Source organism: Aethalodelphis obliquidens, unplaced genomic scaffold, assembly GCF_003676395.1.
Source record: "Aethalodelphis obliquidens isolate GAN/ISIS:26980383/991018 unplaced genomic scaffold, ASM367639v1 scaffold4, whole genome shotgun sequence".
NCBI classification, from domain to species: Eukaryota; Metazoa; Chordata; class Mammalia; order Artiodactyla; family Delphinidae; genus Aethalodelphis; species Aethalodelphis obliquidens.
Genome location: NW_020837948.1, coordinates 72,777,670 through 72,804,677, shown reverse-complemented (window position 1 = coordinate 72,804,677; position 27,008 = coordinate 72,777,670). Strand labels below are relative to the sequence as shown.

At 41.2% G+C, this 27,008-nt stretch overlaps 1 long non-coding RNA gene across 1 annotated transcript in view; it reads left to right on the top strand.

Annotated features, from left to right (window-relative positions):
- Positions 1-5,160: 5,160 nt before the first annotated feature.
- LOC113617520 (uncharacterized) overlaps positions 5,161-27,008 on the top strand; it is a 96,705-nt gene continuing 74,857 nt past the window's right edge. The window contains exon 1 of the long non-coding RNA XR_003431679.1: positions 5,161-5,499. This is a non-coding gene — a long non-coding RNA (uncharacterized LOC113617520). The remainder of the gene's footprint in view (positions 5,500-27,008) is intronic.

The following is a 27,008-nucleotide window of genomic DNA, read 5'->3' as shown; positions in this document are numbered from 1 at the left end:
AGGTTACAGTGGGTTGGAGGTGAGGTTATCTCAGAAGGGTGAAGATGTCTCCCTGGTTAGCCACAAGAGGCTGGTTCTGAGAAGGTGAGCTTTAGATTGGCTCCAGGGGGAACTTTCCTTTTCTGGTCCTCATGGCTGTTTTGATTCTGGACTGTAATGAGGCTGCTTAAATTCACTCCAAGCAGTTGGAATGAAGTTGGGACCTGACAGGTGGAGCTAGGTAAGGGAGCTGGTTCTGTGGGGGGCCCCATGAGAAGGACCCTTCACTGCCTTACACTGCTCTCAGGGGTTACCTTTCATGGGGAAAAAAGGTAAATAGTGCCCCCCCCCCGGACTTGTGCAACGTAAGGCATGTGGACAATGAAATGAGCCACATCTGCTAGCAGTTGTAAATTATTCTCGGTGTTACATCTTCTGATACTGACAGCAGTGGTATCTACAAGGGAACTGGGGTTGTCACTTCCTAGGGCAGAGATGTCAGGCCAAGGCATGGCATCATTTAGACCTGGAAGATGGCAACAAGAGACAGCAGATGAGTAACAAAGAGAACTTGTTCTCAGATCCCCAGGAGAAATAAAAGGACCTTCAGGAACATTTAAGGCAGAATTCCCCTCCATCCACAAAAACACTAGAATGCTTGCTGGTAAAGCAGGTGGTACAGAGATGACTTTGTAATTATTGCATGTACTAGTTTCCTGTGACTGCTGAAACAATTTTGCGTAAATCAGGTGACTCAGAACAACAAATTTATTCTCTCACAGGTCTGAAGGCTGGAAGTCCAAAATGAAGGTGCCAGCAGGGTTGGTGCCTTCTGGAGGCTCTGAGGGGGAGTCCATTCCACGCCCCTCTCCCATCTTCTGATGGCTATGGGCAGTCCTTGGCTTGTAGACACATCACTCCAATCCCTATCTCTCTCATCACAACTTGTCATTGGATTTAGTGTCAACTAGGGTGACCAAAATGATCTCTTCTCAAGATCCTTAACTAAATGACATCTGCAAAGACCCTTTTTCCAAATAAGGTCACATTCACAGGTTCTGGGTAGACATACCTTTTCAGGAGTAGGGGTACCATTCAACCCACTATAGAACATAAATATAGTAATTGTCCATGTTTGTGTTTTGAAGGTAGCTATTGAGGCTCCTATGGTATGAATGATGATTTGGAGGCATTTAAAAGTAATGGTTGTTGAAATAACTGGAGGTTATGAGTACGTGTGTGGGTATATGTGCCAGAAAAAATTTCCAAGATTTAGACGTTGAACCTATAACTCCTAAATCCACAGAATCTCATACTTTTCCCCTTTCAGTCTCTCCTTATCTGAGAGAAGAAAAGTGCAAGAGCAATGAAAAAAATAAAGACAAATTAAAGAAAAAGAGAGGGGGGTGGGGGAGAGGTGAAAAAAGAGAGAGAGAGGAAAGAAAAGGAAAGGATAGAATTCATGTTTTTCTTAGGTTGCTAGTTTATTGATAACTGTATTGTTTAGTTGCAGATTCATTTTCTTTTCTATCATATCTTCTTCTCTAATATGTTGTCTCTGCCTGTCTTTCCTGACCCAAGTAGCTAAACACGGTGAATGCAGAAGCCACAATCACAGTACTCGTCCCAGTACCAAAACCACTCTAGTTATGTGGTCAGGGTTGGAATTCAAGGGCACAGTTAGTGGGGCTACAAGGAGCTCAGCGCCCTCTGTTTTCTCAGGGGCCATGGCTCTCCTGGGTGGTAGTCTTGGTCTGGAAGTTATTCTTTTTCTACTAAGGGGCTGATAGAGGTCTGTTGTTGTTGTTTTTTCCCCTAGAGGCTCTTGCTTGCTTGTGGTTGAATGAAGACTTACTCGATAAGTCATGTGAAGACAGTGTTACTTTATGGTCCTGATTCACTCTTGCTCATTAATTTCTGTGCTTAGAGAGTGGTGATCCCTCAGTATAGTTTGCATTTTTACGGGGTCTAAGTCCTATTAGTACTCTGACCTAAATGTAACACACGCTCCATTCAATACAAGCCACCTTCTATTCTCTAACTGACTCCAAACTATTGACTACAAGTTTGCTAAACCATTCCCATAAGGGTTTCATGTTCATATAGCACCATCAACTCAATCATTATAGCACTTGCCTGGAAACTTTGTTTTGCCCTTGATTGTAAAGCCATTTATTCTCATGTGTTTGCTTGGTATGTCCTGTCTTTAAAAATTTTGTTCAGCTATTTATTTAATAAACATTTTACATGTTGCTGCTGTGTGCCAGGCTCTGCACCAGGTGCCACCTATTCAGAGAGATAAGACATGCCTTGACCTCAAGAGGCTCGTAGATACCTAAGTAGACAGTCATAGTCAATACGACACTGTTAGGGAGAGGCCCTGGGTATAGAGAGTCCACAGCCTTCTTTAGCGTTAAGAGATTTAGAAAAGACTCCTTGGAGTAGGTGATGCTCAAGTGGAGGTTTGGAGAATGAAGAAGAAATATTCAAGTCAGGAGTGGGGAGGGAGGTGCCGGGTACTGTAGGCAGAGAGGATAGCAAGAACAAAGGTGGGGAGGGAGGTGCCGGGTACTGTAGGCAGAGAGGATAGCAAGAACAAAGGTGTGGAGGGAAGCACCCAGCTTGGCATCTTCAGGGTGCAATAAACAACTTCTTTTTTTTTTCTGCAACAGGGAGTGAAAGGAAATGATGACCTGTGAGGTGGACAAAGTTTCCAGAGGCCAGATCTGTGTCTGTGACGCCAAAAAGCTTGAACTCTCTGTTTAAGACCGTGGAAAACACTGAAAGGGATGAGTGGGAAAGGACACGGGCAATTTTGCATTATGGAAAACTCTCCTTGGCTACATGGTTTTGAGGCTAACATTCCGGAGACAGGAAGGGAAGTGTGAAGTGATGCGGGGCTGGATGAAGGCAGTAGTGGCAGAGTTGGAGAGGAAAAGATTAAGATATATACTTAGGAAGTTGGCATGTCTGGCTGGTGGAACCTTTGTGAGGTCTGAAGGAGAGATGGGTCAAGCATGATCGTTAAAAAGAGGCAAAGAGAGAGGAAAGGGGGACTTACTGAGGGAGCATATTCCAAAGCAGGCTGGAGGCGATGGCTCAGGACCAAGGCCAGGAGGTGTGCCCTCAACAGGGGAGCAGGACCGCCTTGGGATCTAGCCTCATCCTTTCTCCTGCCTGGGCCTCTGGTCTTGATATGGGCGGGCTCTGAACTCCAGCTTGGTTTGCCCCCAGAAGCCCCCAGTTCCTGTTCTGGTAAACTCTGAACTACCTTTTTATAACCACATCTTATTTGTTCTGTTTGACTTCAGGGTACAGAATGGGGCTGTGTGAGTAGAAGTTTCAGGACAGTTCAGCTCTTCGTGATCTGATTCTGGCTCTTTGGTGGGAGAGCTACTCAGGGCACAAGGAGGGGGAGATGGCAGAAGGTGGGAGACTCTCTTGCATGTAGTTTATAGCTTTGTGGAGCCAGAGAGCAAGTTACAAATTATGTTTCTGTGAACATGCTAAGGCGTGTGGGAGAAGCATGTCTAAATAGTTGTCAGTGCAAGCTGGGGCTGAAGTGAAAATCGGGAGCTGTGAGCTGAGCCTGGGGTTCAGAGAACCAGGAGAGGCAGGAGCGTGGCACCCTGACCCAGACGACGTAAATGGGAGTGGCAAATACAGGAAGAACCAGAGACTAGTAGGAGGCTTTTGCCATGTCCCTGGCAATGTCATGCGTAGATAGAAAAGATCCTTTGCAAGGTCTAAGATAGCAAGCACATATAGAAAACCTTTCCCGAAGTTGGAGTTGCCCAGTGATAGCAGAAAAGGTCAGTGAGCGTGTCATCCCTGGAATTCTTCAGCAGTCTGGATGACCCCGTGCTGGGGTTATTGGAGAGGGCTCCATGCAGCAAGGCAGTTGTGAATCTCTACCACTTGGAGATGTTCTTATTCTGTGATGTTCCAGGAATGGCTCAGGGTGTGGCCCTTGCAGCATCCTTGGCTATTGCTCAACTCAAATCAGGTGGTTGCAGGAGAATGACGACAGAGATTTGGACCTGGTTTTTCATTGTAACTTGGAGAAAGGAGTTACATCGACTGTACTAAGCTTAAATTCCTTTAAGCGGATATCACTCTAACAGGAAAATAAAATGTTTTGGGTTTGGAATTATGTATTCCAAAGGGACTCTTTTGATGTTTGTTAGAAGTAAAGATTTTCAGCCCTTCTGCCATGTAGGCATTGTTTGACCAGCATTTACGAGCAGCAGTGATTGGAGTAAATGCTATGTTTAAGGAACATTAGTGGGCTTTATTGCAATTTCATAAAGTTAATGAGTTCATTTTGTAGGTCGTTAGAAGGTTTAAATTTTTCAGGGTGTCTCTAAACTCCTGGGAGATGGCTCAGCTAACTTACTGGTTGTATAAGAATGCTTAAACATTAATTCCTTAAGTCATTTGTGTTTGTGTGAACAAGAAAATCTTTAGTGACTCACCTTATCCCATTAATTATTTTGATAAATGTGAAGAATACAGTGAACAATTTGCAATGAGACCAGTGCTTGATTTTGAAGGATTATACATATGGTAATACAAAAAAGAAGCAGACATAAAGTACACAACCAAAGGCAACAAAAACAGGCATAAGCAAAGTATACTGAAAACTGTGCATCCAGAGACTTATTTGGAAGATTAATGCTTTATAGCTAAGCATTAGCTATTTCTTTCTGGTTAACTTGGCACAGAGCAGTGCCACTTCCAAGTGTTATTTATTGTGTTCTCTCAAGATATTACCGTAGTAAGCAATATGAACATATTAAAATTTTATATGTGCTCCACTTCCCGTCCTCAGGATATAGTGTTTTCTTACTAGAACGACATGACGGCCATTGTTGCACTCAGCATTTGGCAGAGATGCAGAGACCCGTGCTTTCTAGTGGATTTACATAATAAAACTCTCATTCAGTGAGAGTTATTGAATTATGGTTCAATGAAGGGGGAAGTACAAGCCTAATTTGATTAGACATTTATATACTTAAATTTTCTGAAGTATGTCTCCTCTGTGTTGCCAATTCCTCTTTTCACTTAGAGGTGGTCTGACCTGTTCTGGAATATAGAGGTGGAGTTGAGACATACTCTTCCTTAAGTATAAGGAAGAAAAGATAAGATAAAAAAAGAAAAAGATTTTATTTTCATAAGCTTGAACATAAGTGTAAGTTTTTGCTGTTCTTCATATGCTCTGTTTTGGACTCTGAGAACCAGTCACTGCCGTTAGAAGTTACATGACTGCCATTAAAAGTTATGTGACTTTCATCTTTTTTATGACCCGTTTACAGCTGGGCGTTCTGTCCTGCTTCATCAGGGTGCTCAGGCCCAGTTCTGCAGTTGTCTGAATGCTTAGCCTCAGCCTACACAGGATTTCTCTCCATGCATGTCCGCTGGCTGGAGTGAGCAGACATCAATCACTCATGTGAAGGCACATTCCCATTCTAAGCTCTTCAACATTTGAGTGGACGATAAGCCTGGAGATATATATACAAGGTAAAAAAGCCCTTAAAAAGGCTTCACAAATATTTGTGGGATTTTTTTTCTTTTGTTTTTGATGATTTTTAGCCTGTAACAGGGAATATTTCCACATGGCTACGTGTTCACTGGGTTTGATCAGTTTGATGGAGTCACCTGATTAGTTGGCATGTTTAAACAGCTTATTAATCCCTTTAAGTACTCGGGAAATTTTGCTTTCTGATCTAAAATGCAAAACAGTAAGTCTCGATCTTCCTCATCTTTGAGCTCATCCAGAATTGTTGAGTATACCCATGGGAAGGGGTGGCAGATTTTAGAGACCATATTTATAAGATGTTAGGGTAAGTAAGGCCATATCTTAGGCCCTTAGAACTCCTTTCCACTTACATTTTTTTCTGGATAAATACTATTTGTTTTATTCGTATTTAACATATTCTATAAAGATAATTAAAAATCCTCAAGTTTCTCCCTAAGCTCCTGCTCCAAAAAGAAGTTTCTACCAAAACCCTCCTTTAGAGCACAGATACTAAAACAAAATGTCTTTTATTTTCTGTTTTATTTGTTTCCAGTTATCAAGCTAACGATTAGTACATCTTAGCTTGGAGATATTAGAGCTAAAAGAGACCTGAGATTTCTCTATCTGTTCTCTCAATTTATCATTAAAGAGCATAGCATGAAGCAAAAGATTAGGCTGATTTCTGTCAAATTACAAGGTCTAGAATTGAACTTGGAGAATGACCATAATTAGAATTCAAAACAGATTTAAGAGGAAAAGTTACACAGTGAGAATGATTCAGCTGGGAAAGGGCTGGTAAGGACACATAATGGTGCTGTCTATATACATGAAAAACTATTTCAGCTCTGCAAGTGGTTTTCAAAAATCGTGGTAATGCCAAAATTGTATTCAACCTATACAGTTCGCAGTGTTTGTCTCTCACTTTCCATGATTTGCATCACTCCAGATCAAACCTCACATTTCAGTCTAGCCCTTTGACAATTATCTGGAAAGTCAAATGGCTCTCAGAGCCTGGGGCCCAGCACAAGCACTACTCACGGTTGAGGCGGATCTAAAGCCATGCCAAGCGAGGTCTGTTTGGGAGAGTAAACAGAGCAAGGGAAGCAAAGTGGGAGGGATGAACTGAGGCGTTAACCAGAAGGCTTACCTGGAAGGAAGAAGGTAGATAAAGATGGAGTGAGTCTCAGGCTCTCCCTCTCTGTATGTCACCTCTCTTCTCTTCCATCAACCAGGTGACTTTCACTTTCACTGCTTCCTTGTAGTTTCTGCTTCCTGAAAACATCAGCTTACATATGGCATCATCTTGCCGTGTTCTCTCTGGCTCTTTTCTGCCACATGACATGTCCTGATGCCCTTTTTAGCTCCTGCCCCTATTACCAGCTGCCTCAACTCTGGATTTCCCAGTGCTGAATTCTGAAGAATGGAATTTTACTGGTTCACGTCATCTTTTCCCACCAGGTCAAAGACTGAAGCCCAGTCTATGGATGGATCACCATATTTTTTTTTTTTTTTTGCGGTACGCAGGACTCTCACTGTTGTGGCCTCTCCCGTTGCGGAGCACAGGCTCCAGGTGCACAGGCTCAGTGGCCATGGCTTACGAGCCCAGCCTCTCCGCGGCATGTGGGATCTTCCCGGATCAGGGCACGAACCCGTGTCCCCTGCATCAGCAGGCGGACTCTCAACCACTGCTCCACCAGGGAAGCCCGGATCACCATATTTTTGAAGGCACAAAACCTGATCCAATTGACTGTGGGTCACTGGGTCACATGGTACAAATGTGGTCATTTATATCACAGGGGCTGTGGGTAGGCATACTCCTTCAGGAGGGCTTGTGGATGGCGGGCCTCAAATCTAGTAATGACTCAGAGGGGACAGGTCAAAGCCACACAGTTATGAATGGCTGGGGGGACTCTTGTTTCCACCCCAAGGCTTTTCCTTTCTGTCTCAGTGCTTCTGCTAAAATAAAGCTGGGTATATCAGAATTCCTCACTTGGCTTTCCAGGGGATGCAAAAGAGCCTTTCCCATATGTATAGATTTTTTAGATGTTGCTCACTTCATAAATGAAATGTCAGGGCAAAACCCCTCATATATAGTGTATAGTATGAAAAATATATGATAGGAAAGCTTAACTGCTGATTTGGGTCTCAATAAACTTGCTTCTTTCTCCTCTCATACTGCAGTGCGATGGGATTAGGACTTCTAAGTGAGGCAGGAGAAGAGGGTGAAAGATGTTTTCTTTTTCCTTCTGGATCTCTCTAGGGGTTGACTAAAGAAGCTTGGGTCACCTTGATGGCATCCTCTAAGCCAGTCTGAGGAGCGTCACGTTCTAAAAATGGCATAGATACTAGAGAAAACATAGCTTCCATTTTCTCAGACACACGTTTCTTGCAGTTTGATAATGCTGCTGGCTGCGATAAGTTCTGTTGATGGAAAATGGGGAAACTGGCTCAAAGTTAAAAGTATGGGGGGTGGGGAGAGGAAGAGGAAGAAATGAGAGCGAGTGTGTGGTGTGTGTGTATGTGTGTGTGTGTATGCGTGTGTGTGTGTACACACGCTGGAGACCTGGGTATTTTATAGACATTCTGACTATCAGAATTCTGACACAGAACATCTGACACAGATTTCTACTCACTATATGTGAAAGAAAAGTTTCTCTTTCCCAGGGATGGTGCTATGTTTTAGAGGGATTTGTACGCAGAATTTATTTCGCTCAACTCCTTCTTTTCATGGGATATTGTTAACTTAACAAAATAGTGTAAAGAGCATTGGACTGAAGTCAGAAGACTTGAATTCTGGTCCTAGATCTGCTACTAACTAGCTGTTTGACCCTGAGAAGTGACTTTACCTGAATTACAGTCTTTTTCTGAGATGAGAAAGGTGGAGTAGATTCCTCACGCAAGGTCCCTCCCCAAGTGCTAAGATTCTGTGATTCTATGAAATCAGACCACTGGAGAAGAATACAGCAGTGTTCTCCTGCATGGGTTATGAGTGGTAATTAGAAGGTTGAAATCTGCTGTAAGATTATTTTTTAGGACTATATTTGTGCTCTGTCTTAGGGGCGTCAGTTTTTCAGGAAGATGATAGAGAGGAACTTTGGGCTAAGCCTCAGTTCACTAGAGCCTGTCCCTAACTCTCCACAGCTATTTGTAATAATTTGAGTTCAGAGTTCTTGGAAAATTTTTTTGTGAGAAAGGATATTTGATACAGAAATTATACATAAGTAGGAAGTTATCACTCAGAATGTATGTGTGGGGAAAAGGGCATGGGGCAGGGAGAAAGAGAAAGAAAAGCACTAGTTTGTCTACGTAGATTATTTAAGAAAAGGGCATCAACTGATAAAAAAACGTTAAGCGTAAGATGGGAGCTTAGATGGTATCTGCTGAAAGTAATCTGTTCTGTAAGTTATAGTCATTTGTCAAGATAGGGACTGAGAGAATAAAGCAGATGGATAGGAAGGATGTTCAGGAAGATACAATTTTCATCCTAGGCAAAGGTCCAACAGATGAGATTGATATTTCAGCCATGGAGTAATCACTTTATTAATAAATGAACCATACCATACCCAAACTTTGAGTGAGACACCTGGGATAGGACAGCTTCAGAGACCACTCTGATTTCATTTATTATTCCCATTATCTGCTAATGAGTCCAGAAATTTCTCAGACCTTTTTTGTCTGAGAAGGTATGGTTTCTTCATCATTATTTCTGAGAGGTTGTTCACTTTCCTCCAGGAAAATAGAGTTTGGAAGAGAAAGAGAAAAAAAAAATTAAAACTTTTTAAGAAGAAAAGGGCCTCTAAATGTGTTTCTCATTTTGTCCTCAAATAACCTTGTCTACCATGGAATCAAGTTGAAACTTAATTAGGTTTTCGAAATTCAAAGAGAAGATAAAGAATGAAAGTTAAGTGTATCAGAAATCATTAGCTCTTTAGGCAAACAATTGTACTCACTAGAAAGGAGGGTGATCTTTCATTTAGATGGAAAGTCAAATTATGAAGGTCATTCACTATGGGATGGCAGTTGCATTAAACATTTAACTGATTCAGCCATGGAGATGTAGAGCAGGTAGACATTCTCAGAGCATTTGTCTTTATTTATCCCTCATTTTCCGTTTAGTCTTTAGCCATAAGCACAACCAGACACATTTTTATAAATTTGTGTATTCTGTATTCATGTAGATCTGGAACATAACCATTTGGCTATCTTATTGACAGAATTTATAAGAAGTCATAAATTTGTTTAAAATTTAAAAATAAACACTTGCATTTTAAATTTAGAAGATGAAAATAAGCCCCCCAAACTCAATTCATCAAGTATCACTTGAGCATTCTACATTTACTTAGAAAGGGAAGATAAGAACTATAAAGGAGAAAATTGGTTGCTTGAAATATTTAATTTGGAGGTGACCTTTATGATATTCTAGATTGGCAATGTAACATCTGAAGGAATTCAAAGTTATAATAATAAAAACTAATTCACTGAGGCCAGACACTGTGCTGAATGTGCTGTAGACATAATGGCATTTAGAGAAAGGGAGATTTACCTGGTGAAGCGGGATTAGTGGGAGAAGGCTGCTTAGGATGGAGAAGTTTTGCTTCCAGTCTTGAAGGAATTGTAGGGTGTGGCTCAACAGGAGTTTGAGGCGCAGCCTTCTGGATCGGGGTATAGGATAAGCCAAGACCTGCAGGCAGGAAGGAAAAGCATATAAAGTATATATGTGGCATGGAAGGGCCCCTGCCCGGGACAGGCTGGAGGGAGGAGTGGTGGGGGGGACTAATGTGGGCACAATTTGTCAGGCTAAGGTTTGCCAATTAACTCTAATTTGGAATAATTTTGCAGTAAATCGTACTGTCTTGTTAATGATGGACTTTTCTCTTCCTTTCTTTTGCTACTAAACTGTCTGTCGTGAAAAATGTGTTAAGAGAGAATGCAGAATAACAACAGTTTTGCTTGTGGTTATGTTGCCCAAGGGATAAAAAACAGGTGATAACTCTAAAAACCCTATTGGGAAATCCAGAGTTCTCATTGTGGGGCTCGTCCCTTAACAGTCAACACAAACGCTGCTGCTGTTTTCTTCTTTTCCTTCATGGCGTTGCTCAGGACTCTAACATTTCCTGGTCAGGTTGTCACACTTTTCAGTCACGTACTTTATTTTGTTCCATCTTATTCCTACCAGGGATTAAATACTTTATTCGGAATGTTTATGCTACTTTTCTGGTTATATTTCTCCTTTCCAGAACAAAGAAGGAGGGGGAAATGACTTAAAGACATTTTCAGGAAGAAAGAGGGACAGAGTTTGCTGAGGTGGAAAAATAAACGTTGTGTATAATTGTTTTTTGTGCTATGAACTAGAACTGCCTTCTAGGGAACAGTGGCCCCAGTGCTGGGCACAGGGCCTGCTTCAGAGAGAGAAAGGAAGCCTACTTCAGGGTAAACCCACCTCAGTGCGTAACTGGAACTTTCGTTCTTCCAGATTGTTTTGTGAAGAACATGCTGCCAAAACCCTTTTTTTAAAAAAAAATTTAACTGCTTCCTTTTTTTTTTTTTTGCGGTACGCGGGCCTCTCACCGCTGTGGCCTCTCCCGTTGCGGAGCACAGGCTCCGGACGCGCAGGCTCAGCGCCCATGGCTCACGGGCCCAGCCGCTCCGCGGCATGTGGGATCTTCCCGGACCGGGGCACGAACCCGTGTCCCCTGCATCGGCAGGCGGACTCTCAACCACTGCGCCACCAGGGAAGCCCTAACTGCTTCTTTTGAAGTGCCATTTTTTTTTTTTTTAATTTCAAGGAAGTTTATCATCCTCTCATTTCTTCTGTTATTTATTTTTTGAATTATGAACCCCAACGTCTGGAGGACGAGGACCATTAGCTTTTGTATTTCCCGGATATGATCGTTTTATAGTTCATTCTGCAGGTGTATCGAGAGCACTCCAGTGAAATCTAACCTCCAGATCACCTTTGTTTGGTTCTAAGAAACTGAATGTGTTTCTTGATCGTTTACCTGCCCCGTCTTCTGAAATCACTGATTTAGCCTCTTTCGTTCATGTGTAGCTGCTCACTAGTGATCAAGCTGACTATCTGTTGGACAATTATGCATTTTCTCTGTTTTAAAATGGCAAAAATACAACATGATTTTAAGAATAATCATGCTATAATAAAGACATGGAGGGAAGGCAAGAGTTTTTAATCCTCACACTCTGAGTCATTTAAAGAATTTTCAACTTGCTTTAAGTCATTTGCTTCTTTTTTATTGGAGTAGAATTGAGTTACAATGTTGTATTAGTTTCAGGTGTACAGAAAAGTGATTCTTTTTCAGATTCTTTTCCATTATAGGTTATTACAAGTTATTGAATATAGTTCCCTGGGCTCTACAGTAGGTCCTTGCTGTTTATTTTGTATAGAATAGTGTGCATCCGTTAATGTCGAACTCCTCATTTATCCCTCCCACCATCTTTTCCCTTTGGTAACCGTAAGTTTGTTTTCTATGTCTCCGAGTCTATTCCTGTTTCATAAATAAGTTCATTTATATCATTTTTTTTTAAGATTCCACATATAAGTGATATCATATGATATTTGTCTTTCTCTAAGTCATTTGTTTCTTTAAATCCGGGAGATTTGGTTTCTGAATTTGAATTATCTGTGGTACAGTGCATGCTGACCCATAGACTGGCTATAAAACAATTCAAAAAACTAAAAACACGGTATCGGGGCATCATCTGTGAATGTAATTTTCTAGTCATCTAGAAAATTGCCTTTTAAATAGAAGAGCCATTTCAAACTTATAGGGGCATCAAGTAACATAAAAATGTTAATATTTTAGCTGTGTGCTCATTTCAACTTATAGACAACATCCCATTTTTCAAAATTTATTGCTTGGTTCTAAAGCTGGGCGTATCAAATTTTAGGATGAAACTAGATTGTTTGGACAGATTCTGCCTTCTTTAAAATACATGGTCATTACAAATAACACAAATCTTCAGCATTATAATCTGACTGCTTAGTAATGACCTGGACTGAAAATTCAAATAGCGGCCAGTCTATAAAAATAGCGGTGATGTAGTGTTTTCTCTCCAATCAGTTTAACTGAATAATGAACAGATTCAGTACTCAGATGGGATATCACCAACACAACGGGAAAATAACCAGGCTTCAGGGCACAATAAAACTAAATTTTGGTGTGTGAAGCTCAGTGATAGCACCATAAAAATTCTAGTCAGTGCTTCGCTTATTGCAGTGGAAATTTGTATACTGTATAGATGAATATCACTAAAAATAGGGTGAAAAAAATAATGAAATGTGTGAACATATACAGAATGGAGAGCCCTCAGACAGTTGAACACAGCGTGCAAATTTGGCTTTCCTATAATTTTATATGTGGCATGATTTATGGTTCCCCATTCCTAAGTAGGATTAGTTTCTTTTACTTACCTCTTATTGATAGTTGAAATGCAGTATACTTATTTAGGTAGTTTTGAATGCAGGGAGCAGAAAGCCAAACTCAAGTTTGTTTAAATGCATTCTCTTACATAGAAAGTCTAGTTGTAAGACAGGTATTAGGGTTGGTTGATTAGCTGGTTAGCTGTGTGATCGAGACCAAATTATTATTTAGAATACTTAGCATAGTGTTAAACAATAATAAATTCTTATTAATTGCTAGATTGATTATAGTTTTAATAACAAATGGCAAATATTAAGGGAGTAGTTCTATTCTGGCCAAATAATTCATTTTTCATTTGTTTTCTCAGTAGCTTGTGATTATCTCGACACCGTAAGGTTTTATTCATCTCCATATCCCCCAGCACTTAACATTGTGCCAGCAGGTGAGTGAATGAATGGAACAAATGTGAAACTGATGAAAGAGTTTATATGCCATGAAATTCTTCACTGCTTCACTTCAGACCCTGTTTTCTGAAATAATTTTTCAGTGATTTGATCATAGTTTGATATGATATGTTTAATTGGAATTATAATCTGAGCTCTCTTCCTCATAACTCTTTTTCCTCCGTCCTTGTCTCAATGTGAATAATTCCTGAGTGGGTAACTCTAAACTCCACCTCCTTTTCAAATTTCAGTCCTGGATGTCTCTACCAGGATGTTCTACCAACACCGCATACTCCATATGCAAGGTGTGCTAGAAAGTTAGGTGGACTGGGAGGCAAAGGACCAATGCTTAATTCTGTCACTTCTACTAGCTGGCTTGGTGACCTTGTCAAATAATTTAATTTTTCTGGGAGCCAATTCCCTCAACCCAGTGTGAGGCAGTAGCTGCAGTAATGGTTTCCAAACTCTACCTAGTACAGTTCTACAAGAATTCTGAAACACACCAAAAGCCGTAAGTATTTAACATTGCCTAAGCATTACTTATACTAGGTTTGAAAATGTAGACCTTAAAGGAGATAAGTGAAAAATGCATCATAATTCTCTTAGGCAATTCTCTTAAGTAGTTATACGGAGGCTTTGTTTAGAAGGCAATCGGTTTGAATTTTGCCATCACAGCTCCATTGGCAATGAGATAGAGCCTTAGTATCGTGGGAGTGCTAGGGAGGCCAATGCAAACCACGCAGCCAACTTTCTTGGGAATGACTTATGTCACTGTTTGGGCCAGTTTTTAAGAAAACCCTGTGTCAACAATTTCTGTGATGGTCACTGTGCCTTGCTGAGCTGCTTCATCTAGAACAGCCTGCTTCAGGCTGTGTTCATGTCAGGTCACACTGTTCCTCATTACAGCTTCCAATAGCCCAGGTGCCAAGGCCAAGAGATACTAGAATATGAACACAAAGCCCACTTGGCAGGATATACATGTTATCAAATCAGAGGCCTATGGCTACACTGTCTTTGGGTCTGATTTCAGTGGGACTTGGCATCACAGCATGCAAAGTTATTAACTTCCTGGAGCCATTGTTTGGGAATAGGATATTATGTTTTGATACCAAATACGTCAAAATGTACCATTTTTTTTTTTACATCTTTATCGGAGTATAATTGCTTTACAATGGTGTGTTAGTTTCTGCTTTATAACAAAGTGAATCAGTTATACATATACATACGTTCCCATATTTCTTCCCTCTTGCGTCTCCCTCCCTCCCACCCTCCTTATCCCACCCCTCCAGGAGGTCACAAAGCACCGAGCTGATCTCCCTGTGCTATGCGGCTGCTTCCCACTAGCTATCTACCTTATGTTTGGTAGTGTATATATGTCCATGCCTCTCTCTCGCTTTGTCACAGCTTAACCTTGCCCCTCCCCATGTCCTCAAGTCCATTCTCTAGTAGGTCTGTGTCTTTATTCCTGTCTTACCCCTAGGTTCTTCATGACATTTTTTTTTCTTAAATTCCATATATATGTGTTAGCATACGGTATTTGTCTCTCTCTTTCTGACTTACTTCACTCTGTATGACAGACTCTAGGTCCATCCACCTCATTACAAATAGCTCAATTTCGTTTCTTTTTATGGCTGAGTAATATTCCATTGTATATATGTGCCACATCTTCTTTATCCATTCACCCGATGATGGACACTTAGGTTGTTTCCATCTCCGGGCTATTGTAAATAGAGCAGCAATGAACATTTTGGTACATGACTCATTTTGAATTATGGTTTTCTCAGGGTATATGCCCAGTAGTGGGATTGCTGGGTCATATGGTAGTTCTATTTGTAGTTTTTTAAGGAACCTCCATACTGTTCTCCACAGTGGCTGTATCAATTTACATTCCCACCAACAGTGCAAGAGGGTTCCCTCTTCTCCACACCCTCTCCAGCATTTATTGTTTCTAGATTTTTTGATGATGGCCATTCTGACTGGTGTGAGATGATACCTCATTGTAGTTTTGATTTGCATTTCTCTAATGATTAATGATGTTGAGCATTCTTTCATGTGTTTGTTGGCAGTCTGTATATCTTCTTTGGAGAAATGTCTATTTAGGTCTTCTGCCCATGTTTGGATTGGGTTGTTTGTTGTTTTCTAATTGAGCTGCATGAGCTGCTTATAAATTTTGGAGATTAATCCTGTGTCAGTTGCTTCATTTGCAAATATTTTCTCCCATTCTGAGGGTTGGCTTTTGGTCTTGTTTATGGTTTCCTTTGCTGTGCAAAAGCTTTTAAGTTTCATTAGGTCCCATCTGTTTATTTTTGTTTTTATGTCCTGGGAGGTTGGTCAGAAAGGATCTTGCTGTGATTTATGTCATAGAGTGTTCTGCCTATGTTTTCCTCTAAGAGTTTGATAGTTTCTGGCCTTACATTTAGGTCTTTAATCCATTTTGAGCTTATTTTTGTGTATGGTGTTAGGGAGTGATACTAACCTCATACTTTTACATGTACCTGTTCAGTTTTCCCAACACCACTTATTGAAGAGGCTGCCCTTTCTCCACTGTACATTCCTGCCTCCTTTATCAAAGATAAGGTGACCATATGTGCGTGGGTTTATCTCTGGGCTTTCTATCCTGTTCCATTGATCTTTCTGTTTTTGTGCCAGTACCATACTGTCTTGATTACTGTAGCTTTGTAGTAAAATCTGAAGTCAGGGAGCCTGATTCCTCCAGCTCAGTTTTTCATGCTCAAGATTGCTTTGGCTATTTGGGGTCTTTTGTGTTTCCATACAAATTGTGAAATTTTTTGTTCTAGTTCTGTGAAAAATGTCATTGGTAGTTTGATAGGGATTGCATTGAATCTGTAGATTGCTTTGTGTAGTAGAGTCATTTTCACAATGTTGATTCTTCCAAACCAAGAACATGGTATATCTCTCCATCTATTTGTATCATCTTTAATTTCTTTCATCAGTGTCTTATAATTTTCTGCATACAGGTCTTTTGTCTCCTTAGGTAGGTTTATTCCTAGATATTTTATTCTTTCTGTTTCAGTGGTAAATGGGAGTGTTTTCTTGATTTCACTTTCAGATTTTTCATCATTAGTGTATAGGAATGCAAGAGATTTCTGTGCATTAATTTTGTATCTTGCTATGTTAGCAAATTCATTGATTAGCTCTAGTAGTTTTCTGGTAGCATCTTTAGGATTCTCTATGTATAGTATCATGTCATCTGCAAACAGTGACAGCTTTACTTCTTCTTTTCCGATTTGGATTCCTTTTATTTCCTTTTCTTCTCTGATTGCTGTAGCTAAAACTTCCAAAACTATGTTGAATAAGAGTGGTGAGAGTGGGCAACCTTGTCTTGTTCCTGATCTTAGTGGAAATGCTTTCAGTTTTTCACCATTGAGGACGATGTTGGCTGTGGGTTTGTCATATATGGCCTTTATTATGTTGAGGTAAGTTCCCTCTATGCCTACTTTCTGCAGGGTTTTTATCATAAATGGGTGTTGAATTTTGTCAAAAGCTTTCTCTGCATCTATTGAGATGATTATATGGTTTTTCTCCTTCAGTTTGTTAATATGGTTTATCACATTGATTGTTTTACATATATTGAAGAATCCTTGCATTCCTGGAATAAACCCCACTTGATCATGGTGTATGATCCTTTTAATGTGCTGTTGGATTCTGTTTACTAGTATTTTGTTGAGGATTTTTGCATCTATGTTCATCAGTGATATTGGCCTATAGTTTTCTTTCTTTGTGACATCCTTGTCTGGTTTTGGGATCAAGGTGATGGTGGCCTCGTAGAATGAGTTTGGGAGTGTTCCTCTCTCTGCTATATTTTGGAAGAGTTTGAGAAGGATAGGTGTTACCTCTTCTCTAAATGTTTGATAGAATTCACCTGTGAAGCCATCTGGTCCTGGGCTTTTGTTTGTTGGAAGATTTTTAATCACAGTTTCAATTTCAGTGCTTGTGATTGGTCTGTTCATATTTTCTATTTCTTCCTGATTCAGTCTTGGCAGGTTGTGCATTTCTAAGAATGTGTCCATTTCTTCCAGGTTGTCCATTTTATTGGCATAGAGTTGCTTGCAGTAATCTCTCATGATCTTTTGTATTTCTGCAGTGTCAGTTGTTACTTCTCCTTTTTCATTTCTAATTCTATTGATTTGAGTCTTCTCCCTTTTTTTCTTGAGGAGTCTGGCTAATGGTTTATCGATTTTGTTTATCTTCTCAAAGAACCAGCTTTTAGTTCTATTGATCTTTGCTATCGTTTCCTTCATTTCTTTTTTCATTTATTTCTGATCTGATTTTTATGATTTCTTTCCTTCTGCTAACTTTGGGATTTTTTTGTTGTTCTTTCTCTAATTGCTTTAGGTGCAAGGTTAGGTTGTTTATTCGAGATGTTTCCTGTTTCTTAAGGTAGGATTGTGTTGCTATAAACTTCCCTCTTCGAACTTCTTTTGCTGCATCCCATAGGTTTTGGGTCGTCGTGTTTCCAATGTCATTTGTTTCTAGGTATTCTTTGATTTCCTCTTTGATTTCTTCAGTGATCTCTTCGTTATTAAGTGTATATTGTTTAGCCTCCGTGTGTTTTTATTTTTTACAGATCTTTTCCTGTAATTGATATCTAGTCTCATACCGTTGTGGTTGGAAAATATACTTGATACGATTTCAATTTTCTTAAATTTACCAAGGCTTCACCTGTGACCCAAGATATGATCTATCCTGGAGAATGTTCCATGAGTACTTGAGAAAAATGTGTATTCTGTTGTTTTTGGATGGAATGTCCTATAAATATCAATTAAGTCCATCTTATTTAATGTATCATTTAAAGCTTGTGCTTCCTTATTTATTTTCATTTTGGATGATCTGTCCATTGGTGAAAGTGGGGTGTTAAAGTCCCCTACTATGAATGTGTTACTGTCGATTTCCCCTTTTATGGCTATTAGTATTTGCCTTATATATTGAGGTGCTCCTATGTTGGGTGCATAAATATTTACCATTGTTATATCTTCTTCTTGGATCGATCCCTTGATCATTATGTAGTGTCTTTCTTTGTCTCTTCGAATAGTCTTTATTTTAGAGTCTATTTTATCTGATATGAGAATTGCTACTTCAGCTTTCTTTTGGTTTCCATGTGCATGAAATATCTTTTTCCATCCCCTCACTTTCAGTCTGTATGTGTCTCTAGGTCTGAAGTGGGTCTCTTGTAGACAGCAAATATATGGGTCTTCTTTTTGTATCCATTCAGCCAATCTGTGTCTTTTGGTGGGAGCATTTAATCCATTTACATTTAAGGTAATTATCAATATGTATGTTCCTATTCCCATTTTCTTAATTGTTTTGGGTTCGTTGTTGTAGGTCTTTTCCTTCTCTTGTGTTTCTTGCCTAGAGAAGTTCCTTTAGCAGTTGTAAAGCTGGTTTGGTGGTCCTGAACTCTCTCAGCTTTTGCTCGTCTGTAAAGGTTTTAATTTCTCCATCAAATCTGAATGAGATCCTTGCTGGGTAGAGTAATCTTGGTTGCAGGCTTTTCTCCTTCATCACTTTAAATATGTCCTGCCAGTCCCTTCTGGCTTGCAGAGTTTCTGATGAAGGATCAGCTGTTAACCTTATGGGGATTCCTTGTGTGCTATTTGTTGTTTTTCCCTTGCTGCTTTTAATATGCTTTCTTTGTATTTAATTTTTGACAGTTTGATTAATATGTGTCTTGGTGTATTTCTCCTTGGAATTATCCTGATGGGACTCTCTGTGCTTCTTGGACTTGATTAACTATTTCCTTTCCCATATTAGGGAAGTTTTCAACTATAATCTCTTCAAATATTTTCTCAGTCCCTTTCTTTTTCTCTTCCTCTTCTGGAACCCCTGTAATTCGAATGTTGGTGTGTTTAATGTTGTCCCAGAGGTCTCTGAGATTGTCTTCAGTTCTTTTCATTCTTTTTTCTTTATTCTGCTCTGCAGTAGTTATTTCCACTATTTTATCTTGCAGGTCACTTATCCGTTCTTCTGCCTCAGTTATTCTGCTATTGATCCCATCTAGAGTATTTTTAATTTCATTTATTGTGTTGTTCATCATTGTTTGTTTCATCTTTAGTTCTTCTAAGTCCTTGTTAAATGTTTCTTGCATTTTGTCCATTCTATTTCCAAGATTTTGGATCATGTTTACTATCATTATTCTGAATTCTTTTTCAGGTAGACTGCCTATTTCCTCTTCATTCATTAGGTTTGGTGGGTTTTTATCTTGCTCCTTCATCTGCTGTGTGTTTTTCTGTCTTCTCATTTTGCTTATCTTACTGTGTTTGGGGTCTCCTTTTTGCAGGCTGCAGGTTCGTAGTTCCCGTTGTTTTTGGTGTCTGTCCCCAGTGGCTAAGGTTGGTTCAGTAGGTTGTGTAGGCTTCCTGGTGGAAGGGACTAGTGCCTGTGTTCTGGTGGATGAGGCTGGATCTTGTCTTTCTGGTGGGCAGGACTGCATTCAGTGGTGTGCTTTGGGGTGTCTGTGGACTTATTATGATTTTAGGCAGCCTCTCTGCTAATGGGTGGGGTTGTGTTCCTGTCTTGCTAGTTGTTTGGCATAGGATGTCCAGCACTGTAGCTTGCTGGTCGTTGAGTGAAGCTGGGTGCTGGTGTTGAGGTGGAGATCTCTGGGAGATTTTTGCCGTTTGATATTATGTGGAGCTGGGAGGTCTCTTGTGGACCAGTGTCCTGAAGTTGGCTCTCCCACCTCAGAGGCACAGCACTGACTACTGGCTGCAGCACCAAGAGCCTTTCATCTACATGGCTCAGAATAAAAGGCAGAAAAAGTAGAAAGAAAGAATTAGTAGAAAGAAGGAAAGAAAGAAAGAAAGAAACAAAGGAGGGAGGGAGGAAGGAAGGAAGGAGGGAAGTAAGGAAATAAAGAAAGAAGATAAAGTAAAATAAAATAAAGATAAAATATAATAAAATTATTAAAAATAAAACGATAATTATTAAGAAAAACCAAAACAAACAAAAAAAATGGACGGATAGAACCCTAAGACAAATGGTGGAAGCAAAGCTATACAGGCAAAATCTCACACAGAAGCATACACATACACACTCACAAAAAGAGGAGAAGGGGAAAAAGTCATAAATCTTGCTCTCAAAGTCCACCTCCTCAATTTGGGATGATTCGTTGTGTAAAGGAGGGAGGGAGGGAGGGAAGGAAGGAAGGAAGGAAGGAAGGAAAGAAGATAAAGTAATATAAAATAAAGTTATTAAAATAATTATTAAGAAAAAAATTTTTAAAAAAAAAAAAGGAAGGATAGAACCCTAGGACAAATGGTGGAACCAAAGCTATACAGACAAAATCTCACACAGAGGCATACACATACACACTCATAGAAAGAGGAAAAGGGGAAAAAATCATAAATCTTGCTCTCAAAGTCCACCTCCTCAATTTGGAATGATTCGTTGTCTATTCATGTATTCCACAGATGCAGGGTGCATCAAGTTGATTGTGGAGCTTTAATCTGCTGCTTCTGAGGCTGCTAGGAAAGATTTCCCTTTCTCTTCTTTGTTCTCACAGCTCCCAGGGGTCAGTTTTGGATTTGGCCCCGCCTCTGCGTGTAGGTTGCCGGAGGGCGTCTGTTCTTCGCTCAGACAGGACCGAGTTAAAGGATCGCTGATTCGGGGGCTCTGGCTCACTCAGGCCGGGGAGAGGGAGGGGTGCGGATGCGGGGTGAGCCTGCGGCGGCAGAAGCCGGCGTCACGTTGCACCAGCCTGAGGCGCGCCGTGCATTCTCCCGGGGGAGTTGTCCCTGGATTCTGGGACCCTGGCAGTGGCAGGTTGCACAGGCTCCCCGGAAGGGGGGTTTGGATAGTGACCTGTGCTCGCACACAGGCTTCTTGGTGGCGGCAGCAGCAGCCTTAGCGTCTCATGGCCGTCTCTGGGGTCCTCGCTTTTAGCCTCGGCTCGCGCCCGTCTCTGGAGCTCCTTTAAGCAGCGCTCTTAATCCCTTCTCCTCTTGCACCAGGAAACAAAGGGGGAAGAAAAAGTCTATTGCCTCTTCCGGACTCCCTCCCGGCTAGCCATGGTGCACCAACCCCCTGCAGGCTGTGTTCACGCCTCCAACCCCAGTCCTTTCCCGGTGCTCCGACTGAAGCCCGAGCCTCAACTCCCAGCCCTGCCCGCCCCGGCGGGTGAGCAGAGAAGCCTCTCAAGCTGGTGATTGCCGGTCGGCCCTGATCCTCTGTGCGGGAATCTCACCGCTTTTCTCTGCGCAACCCTGTTGCTGTGCTCTCTTCCGCAGCTCTGAAGCTTCCCTCCACTCCGCCACTCGCAGTCTCTGCCCGCGAAGGGTCTTCTAGTGTGTGGAAACCTTTCCTTCTTCACAGCCCCCTCCCACTGGTGCAGGTCCCATCCCTATTCTTTTGTCTCTGTTTATTCTTTTTTCTTTTGCCCTACCCAGGTACGTGGGGGGTTTCTTGCCTTTTGGGAGGTCTGAGGTCTTCTGCCAGCGTTCAGTAGGTGTTCTATAGGAGTTATTCCACGTGTAGGTGTATTTCTGGTGTATCTGTGGGGAGGAAGGTGATCTCCGGGTCGTACTCTTCCGCCATCTTCCCGGAAGCTCCATTATTTTAATGTACAATTTTTTCTAGGTCCCTTTCCTGATTTTTTTTTTCTTTAAAGAGATAAAATGGAAACCTTTTCATCCATGGCTAAATTGAACCTTTCTGAACATGATCCTGCCCATTCCATATCTGTTCATTATTATCAGGCCAACCACCCCCACACAACGAACCCATGACTTCATGGAGGCAGGTCACAGACACACTGTGGTGTTCATGGACAACGAGCTTGTAGTCCCACTGATCTGGTCCTGCCTGGATACCACTGTGATCCTAGCACAGTCCTACTCCAAAGCTTTGGCTAAACTACCTCTGGCTTGAGTGTTGCTTTAGGTATGTGGATTTGATGCACCTGTGGGATCTATAAGTGGAATGCCCAGTTGGAAATTGAAGGTGTATACTTGGAGCTCAGGGAAGAGATCTGAGCTGAAAATTTGAAATTGGAATTCTTCAACACTAGGTAGCTATTGAGATGACTGAAGTAGATGAGATAACTTAGGGCATGTGTGGAATGGGACGGGCATCTGAGAAAACTGGAGACACGTAAAGCATGAGCTGAGCTAAGATGACCAAGAGTGATCCTGAGAAGCATCATTATATTTCTTCCTAATAAGGTAGGCTCTGTCTGAGAGCCACTTTTCTGCTTCCTTCAGAATGTAGGCCCTGACCAGCTTTACCCTTCTTCCTGTTAATCACAGCTTTAGATTGAGTTGTTTGAATCTGTGTTGATAAATTCCTTGTCAACCTATTTTTCTTAGTCCAGAGGTAGATAATTCCCTCCTTATTGGTCATTCCAGTCATTTGGCTGAATTCCAACCAGGATTTTTTGAGGTCTTTCTTAGAAGACTTGCAGTCAGGAGCAGTTAGAGACATAGTTCACATTTCAAGTATGGAAGTTTAGATTTTATCATGTGGACAAAATGTCATTCTCAGTGGAGGTGATTTTGCTCTCTATGGAACATTTAAGAAATTTTCACCACTGTGTGTATGTCTTAATGATTATAGATTGTTGGCTCTGAGTGTATGCAATCTCAGAAATGAAGTTTAAGTGCAGACATACCTTAGTATTGTTAACTGTTACCGATTATTAACTGTTGTTCTTATTCTGTTTTGCAATCCAGGGTCAATTGTACACTAGATATGTTCAGTTTGGGTCCTGAAATCTCCTTACATATGACCATGTTAACAAGTGTGAACCAGCTATCACATATAGCTAGTCAAAACACGTGATCACTAATAGAGAATCGGTACTCTGTTCTTGTTCTACACAGTACTATACAGATTTAATAAAATTTCATGCAAGATAAAAGACACTGGTATTTTAATCAGTCTTATATCCTCCTTGTGAGCAAATATTTCCATTCTTTTTTTTTAATATTAAAACATATCTCATGATTGCTGTTGCTACATTCATTGGCCCCAGGTTGGAAAACATCAGACACAATAATGTCTAGAGCTTCCAGCTTTAACATCATTTGATTAATGTCACTTTTTATATTGTATTCTGGCTCCTATTCATGAGACTTTTAAATTTAAAAGTCATGTAGCCATTTGTATGTTTTGATCTTAATACCAACGTTTAGCACTGCAACTCTTTCACAGTGGGACTTTATCAATAACTTCAAGGTGGTTTGTCACTTTGTTCTTAAGTCAAGGTTTTGTTAAGTAAAGTTATATCAATTTTTTTAATGAAAAGAATTGTAGAATAATATATCTTATAAATCAAACAGATATGGAAGGGTTAACTGCAGAGAGATGGGCCAGAGTTGTAGGACTATAATCTGAAAATAATCATGCAAGGTCAAGGAAGAGGTAGGCACTAGTAAGGTAGTGGGAAATCACAGACCTTACCGTTAGTGAAGAGAAGAAATCCACGTAGGTAGAAAGGTGCAGCATGAGAACATAGAAAATGATAATAGGCAAGCAGGCAGCACAAAGAAATTCCAAAGGAAAACATCAGGAGCACTGATCTTTGCAGTTCCAGGTGGGTAGTAGTCATTGGGAATCGGGGTAGAGTTAGTAGGGCCTCAGTCCTGGAGCAGCTGACCTCTGGGCAGTTATCAGCATTGGGGTTTAAGTACAAGAAAACAAGGTAAGAAACATGTACGTCAGGTGGCATATCACCTGGAGAAAGCCCCACTTAGGAGAATATGGAATCAAGGTCATAGCTAGACAAGGAATAAGTGCGATGAAGTCCCCAACTGGTGACAGCAAGTGACAGAAATCCAATTCAGTCTAGCTCAAGAGAAAACGGAAATTGTAGGGTCATATAATTGGAAGTCCGGGGTAGTTGTTAGTTTCAAATATCCACAAATGCTTTGTGCGCATGGAACCTAATTCCCTTCTCCTTGACTGAAGGCTGGATATAGTGGCTCACATCTAATTGATAGAATACAGTGGCAGAACAGAGTGTAGCTTTGGATGTTGTAACTTTTTGTTTGCTCTCACTCTTGAGTCACTCGCTCTGGGGGAGTCATGTTGTGAGGACACTCGGGCAGCCCTGTGGAAACACCCACTTGGCAATGCATTGAAGCCTTCAGCCAACAGCCATCTTTGAAGTGGATCCTCCAGCCCCAGACAAACCTGAAGATGACTGTAGCCTGACCTGTACCTGGACTACAGCTGCACGGGAGACCCTGGCCTAGAACCACCCAGCTAAGCTACTCCCAGATTCCTGACACTCAGGAATTTGGGAAATAACACATTATTGTTTTAAATTGCTAGGATTTCGGGTAAATTGTTATGTAGCAGTAGATAACTAAGAAAGGATGATGCAGTTTGAGGCATAGCTAGATCTTGGGTCTCAAATGCTAAAGTCAATGAACCATGTTATTTCTGCTTTTCAACTCGGCTTTCCAATTTTTTTTCCTTTGTCCTCAAATTAGCTCTGTATGTTATATAGGCACTGGTTTCAGGTAATCATAAGCTCATTTGCTTATGGCTCATGATTTAGGAGAGAGATTCTGTTTTTCTCCGGGTCCATAGATGATCTCTTTTTTTTTTACAATTAATTAATTAATTAATTTATGGCTACACTGGGTCTTCCTTGCTGTGCGCGGGCTTTCTCTAGTTGTGGTGAGCGGGGGCTGCTCTCCTTGTGGTGTGCTGGCTTCTCATTGCGATGGCTTCTTCTGGTGTGGAGCATGGGCTCTAGGTGCGTGAGCTTAAGTAGTTGTGGCACGTGTGCTCAGTAGTTGTGGCTTGTGGACTCTAGAGCACACAGGCTCAGTAGTTGTGGCTCGCAGGCTCTAGAATGCAGGCTCAGTAGTTGTGGTGCATGGGCTTAGTTGCTCTGCAACATGTGGGATCTTCCCAGACCAGGGCTTGAACCCGTGTCCCTCGCATTGGCAGGTGGATTCTTAACCACTGTGCCACGAGGGAAGTCCCATATATGATCTTAAGGTAGAGTTCTTATCTGACTCCATGGATTCATGTGTCCACCATGCACCCCCCTGTCCAGGGAGATACCATAGAATCATTGCTTGAATCAGCTCTTGTGCTTACCCTTGTGGCCACACATGGAGTCTCATTGTTAACATCCTTCTTCCAACCATATGAGATGTGACAGAGCTAATTAATTCCCTCATTGCAGGGTGTTACTGCCAGAAGAAAGGAGATAGGAGTGCTGGTGAAGAGAAGACAAGAGATGCTTGGCACAGTGGAGTCAAGTAGGATTACAGAGAATATTGTGCCTTTTTTCATTTACAACTACTCATCCAGAGTAATCTCAGTAATATTAAATAACTGACACATAAGCTCAGAAATTCTCAAAAAATTCTCAATATCAACTATTGCTATTTTCTAGCAATCTTGCCTATTCCAGACATGCTTAAGAACCAAGAAGTAAAATAAGCATAAAAGTAAAGAGTCATGTAGCACAACGTTCACTGCAGCACTAGTTACAATAGCCAGGTCATGGAAGCAACCTGAATGCCCATCGACAGATGAATGGATAAAGAAGATGTGGCACATATATACAATGGAATGTTACTCAGCCATAAAATGAAATGAAATTGAGTTATTTGTAGTGAGGTGGATGGACCTAGAGTCTGTCACTTGGAGTGAAGTAAGTCAGAAAGAGACAAATACCATATGCTAACACATATATATGGAATCTAAAAAAATAAATAAATAAAAAAGGTTCTAGTGAACCTAGGAGCAAGACAGGAATAAAGATTCAGATGTAGAGAATGGACTTGAGGACACGGGGAGGGGGAAGGGTAAGCTGGGACAAAGTGAGAGAGTGGCATGGACATATATACACTACCAAATGTAAGGTAGATAGCTAGTGGGAAGCAGCCGCACAGCACAGGGAGATCAGCTCGGTGCTATGTGACCACCTAGAGGGGTGGGATAGGGAGGGTGGGAGGGAGACAAAAGAGGGAGGGGATATGGAGATATGTGTATACGTATAGCTGATTCACTTTGTTATACAGCAGAAACTAACACACCACTGTAAAGCAAATATAATCCAATAAAGATGTTAAAAAAGTGTGTGTATATATATATATATATATGTATGTGTATATATATGTATGTGTATGTATATGTATATATACACACGAAGGATTTGTTTCAAGGAACTGGATTACAGGATTGTGAGGACTGACTAAGCCCACTGAGCCCAGAGTTCCTAGGGCAAGTCGTCAGGAAGGGAAGATCATGAGCAGGCTCGGGGTCTCCCTCTTTCCCTGCCTGCTGTCCACAGGCAAGAGTCTCCCTCTTCCTTCACTCTCCTCCTTACTCCTCCCTCCCCCAGGGAAAGCCTAAGTTCTCTTTTAAAGCCTCTCAATCCACATACCCTGGATAATTTCCCTTCCAACTGATTGAGGCCCAAAAGGGATATCTGTGAAATCTCTTCACAACAGCACCTACATTATTCAATCAAATGACTGAATAACTGGGCTCTTTCCCGGTGGCGGTGGCGCAGTGGTTGAGAGTCCGCCTGCCGAGGCAGGGGACACGGGTTCGTGCCCCGGTCCGGGAAGATCCCACATGCCGCGGAGGGGCTGGGCCCGTGAGCCATGGCTGCTGAGCCTGCGCGTCCGGAGCCTGTGCTCCGCAACGGGAGAGGCCACAACAGTGAGAGGCCCGCGTACCGCAAAAAACAAACAAACAAAAACTGAA